We start from the raw sequence: 4,475 nt of genomic DNA, 5'->3' as shown, positions 1-4,475 counted from the left end.
TTGGGTGGGAGATGGGGAATTTTCTCCTGACTGGGAAATTCTGTACATGAAACTCTTCACTATTATTTTATGCTCTCCAGTGTCCCTGCTAGGTCACTCCACCCCCACTCAGCTCATTATATCCTGAAAAATCCCTGAGATTTTATGGGATTCTCCAGAATTTTCTTTGGAGTCTTTAATTTAGAATTATGTGTCAAGAGGGGCAAATAAAAAGTGGTATTGCCTATACTCTTTCTTCCCCAGTGCATCCTGCTGGCTCATGTGAAAAGATCCTCTGAATTGGGGAGCCTGGGATTAGTCATCAAGAAATCTCTTCGCTAGGTGGAGGACCCTAGATTCTCTGACAGTTGTATATGGGAGCAAGTGAGGAAGTTTAGCTGTAAGGATGATATGGGGAGGAGCTGTCAGAAAAAAAGCAAACAAACAAACAAACCCAGGTTGTGACATACAGTGGCATTTGTCCAGCTTAATTTCTCTGGCTCAGTTTGATCAGCAATTGAACTGACAATTTTAACCCCAGTTCCTGTATATGTTTTTGGTTGGTTCCAAACAGGATGAGTGTAGATATGCCCAAAATTAGATACCCCATCATCCCCCTTTGCACTGAAATATAGGGGAAGAGAGAAAACTTCCCAAGTCTACTGAGCTTGATTCATGAATGGTTTCCTATGCACTCACATCGTCCATTTTAGGATGTGATGATGTCCTGTGACCAGAAGTGTAGGTAGACATGAAGGACAGCCTACAAGGTTTAGACACACAGGTTGAAGGGTCTGCTCTGTTCCAAACATCAGTTATGGGTAGGTAGCCATGTCTCATTTTTTAGGTGCCACAAGACTTTGGTTCAGGGACCACAGCTTCTTGTCTATTCATCCTCCATAGCTCTAGACATTCTTAAGGGTAATGGGAAGCTAGGTCTTTCCACTTGGGGACTTCCTTGCCCATGCATTTATTTGCAAAAAGTAATGTGTTTCCTTGTAAATCTAATCAATGTGCAACAAAGTACAGGGGCAATTGTACTAATAAATAGAGAATGGGGTAAATGTTATGAAAGAGACTACTAAGGCATAATTCCTTACTTAATGAGAAACATTGGAGCACAATGGTCCAACAAGGATTACAATACATAACTCAAGTGTCATTGTTCTCATTTATTAAACAATGTTAGATTTTTTTTCTCATTTGGGATCCAGTTATGGTAATTCAACTTTTATTTTTTCTTGTCAACTTGAACCTTTTCAACTTCTGGCATCTTATGTTTTCTTCAGTTACAAACAGAATATGTGATTTTATAATATGTTAAAGAATGAAGCTTTAAAACTATGGTTATCATCAACTATATGGAAAAAGTAGGACTTAGGAGAAGGTAGCAACTCCTCACAGCTCAAGTTATTATGTATAATTATTATTATCTAGGTTATTATCTATGAGACACGAACTAGACTAGAGCCCCACTGGCTGGCTGTGTAATGCAAGTGCTCATTCTTGTATGGGGGGTTGTTTTATTGTACAAATGTGACTAAAACACCATCCCCCACATTTTTGTCCTATCTTACCTAATAACAAGTCTGAAAATCTTTTGATAGACTACCCTAGCTGACCAAGTTTCTACCAGTCTACCAGAATTTTGTGTTCATATTTGTCTCTTAGCTGTTCTGTCAACCCACAGGTCATTCACTCAAGAAAGTCTAGCAAGATTCACAAGGAGACATTGCCAGGATAGTGAGGAGATAGAAAACTGTACTAGATACAGGAAAGTGACATTGTGTGCCATCAAGCTCAGTGTGGGATAATTAGGGGTAGTCTGAACCAAGACGTATAATCAAAATAGTGTAGACTACAGCAGGGGTTCAAATGGAACCTGGTTCTTTCAGAAGTATGGCTCTACTAGGACAAGCCCGTTGATACTATTTATTTATTTGCTTACTTACTGTGTTATCTTTATGAAGTTAAACACGGAATTTACTCTCTGACTCTTTGTTTGCCATGTTATTGATGCTTCCTACTCATCAAATGATATAGATCCTAGCACTGATCTGTTATAGTTGTATGAACAAATAGATGAGCAGATACTTTTTTCCAAATCTCTCAGAATTATATAACTATAAGGATGAATTCCTATTAAAAAGCATTTGGAAAATACTTAGAATTTTTTTAAATTAAATAATTTACAAAGTTCAGTCTTAAATGATATTTCACATTTGTGTAGGACTAAACTGTTGACATCATATTTCTAATTTACCATTCATTATTGTCAAATTGAAGTCCATAAAGAGCCCAGTGGACGTGGACATAATAGCAGCGGGAGATCTCTTCTACTCTTTCTCTTGAAGATGGACAGGAACCTCCTCAGATAAGGAAACAGCTTGTAAATGGTTATATCTCATTCTTTGGTGAAGTGAACTTCACTAGCCATTGTTAGCCAGCCATGGCATGTGGGTGCTCACATGGTGAATGTTGGGTGTTTACCTGGTGAGTGTTGGGTGTGCATGATACATTAGGGGTAAAGAAAGGAACATGTAAGGGTGACTTGTCTATTGTTTAGTCTTTATTTCTTTTCAAAAAATTAAACAAATAAATGTTTATCATAGATTTTAATTTTTCCATCTAAGGCATTAAAAGACCTAGCCTCAAGGTAAATAAGTAGTCAGTGACAAAAACTAGGGAAGTTGCAAATAAATTCTTTCTAAAAGTATATTCACATTCAGTGTGTGTGTGTGTTGTGTGTGTGTGTGTGTGTGTGTGTGTGTGTGTGTGTGTGATGGCATGAGTATGAAGGTCAGAGGACAACTTGCAGACGTGGGTTCTCTTCTGTCACCATGTGTATTCTAGGGATCAGACACATATCTTAGGACAAACTCTTTTAACTTCAGAGCCTGTCTGTTGTCCTAATAAATACTTAATAAGCTTTACCCTGAAGAAACTACGTTGCTTATTATCTCTTCTCCTGATGGTATAACACTAAACATAAATGAAAACTAACAGTAGCAAATGAAAAGATAATACTACGTAAACCAGAAGAGTCCTTGCTTAAATGGAAACAAAAACACTATATGCTTACTAAAACACAATAAAAAAACTCCTAAGAAAAGTAAAGAATATGGGAAAGAATAATTTCCTTACTGAAAATACCAAATAAAATGAAAACAAATTGAGTAAATTAAACACAAAATTTAGAAGGTTTTATTATGGGTAGGAGCAATATAAAATAACGAAAATGAAAGAGAAAAGGTAACATGTATAGAAGCTAAGGAACTCATAAGCCAAAGAGAAGAATGGATAAACTGAAAAATTTTGTTTTGATTGAGGCAAACCAAAAGGGAATTAAATATATCTAAACCCTGTGTGTGTGTGTGTGTAAACAGAAAGTATCAAATATATTCCAAGAATGAAAAAAACTGAATAAAACGTGGAATAAAAAGAGACAGAAATTATGTTTCTGAATGACACCAGGTTCTAATAATTTTGTGCATTTTACATATTCATAGAATGATTCTGTGACTATATGGTATCTTGGATGGGTTTGTCTTCTCTGGTATTAAAGAATCAAGGGTGACAGGTAGCAGAAGAGAAATTCTCAAACCTATCGGGGGGAATCAACCAGCAAAGAAAGACTTTTATTAGTGGTGAGGAAATGTCTACACACACACACACACACACACACACACACACACACCACATGGTAGGCAGGCAGGCAGCAAGCAGGCAGGCAGGCAGACAGGCAGACCATCTCTTTTAAGCAGAGCCTGGACATAGGAGCCTGAAACATCTATTCTCTCCATGAGGGCTGAAGTTTTCGGTCTTTCAATGATCTCCCCTAATTTGAGATGGTCAATTTAAATAAAGACAGTATGGCTGCTTGACCTACAACTGTTGTGTAAATGAGTCCTGAATTGGCCCTGAGCCTGGCAGGCTGGTTCATCAGTGTGGTGTTGGTCCTGCTGGTGGGAGAAAAACCAAACTTTTGTCTAAGATCAGGAGGGTGAAGAAGAGGCCAGCCATCTTGGAAACTGGCTGTCTTTATTACCTAGTCTGAGGCTGTCTTCAGCCCTTATTCCTATGTTGTTGTCTGTCAGGAATCTGTCTAAGTTCTCTTCCCTCAACTTTCATGCTATTGTAATTATTCCTAGAGACAGAAAAGCCAGAAATACTGCACATTAATTTCACCCAAACCTGACAAGTAGAGAACAATGAAGCCATGAGTCACCTGTACTTTTGAAAATAAACAAAAAAGAAAGAAAAGGAAAACCTTTAAGTAATGCCAAGAAACTGACACCTAAAATTACTTTTAAAGATTGGCATAATGTAACCACATGGGCTGTATTATTATAATAAAAATCTTACATCAAATTAGTTGTATTATTTTTAGTATATCTAAATTCATGGATTGAAAAAAACATATTTGTTCATCATTTCAAAGGGGCCTGGAAAATAATTTAATGGTATTAATCTCCCATTTGGAACTAGAAGAAAGC

The sequence above is a fragment of the Mesocricetus auratus genome, unplaced genomic scaffold (assembly GCF_017639785.1).
Source record: "Mesocricetus auratus isolate SY011 unplaced genomic scaffold, BCM_Maur_2.0 Super-Scaffold_100024, whole genome shotgun sequence".
Lineage (NCBI taxonomy): Eukaryota > Metazoa > Chordata > Mammalia > Rodentia > Cricetidae > Mesocricetus > Mesocricetus auratus.
The sequence above is the reverse complement of the archived record's forward strand: the minus strand, read 5'-3'. Positions refer to the sequence as shown.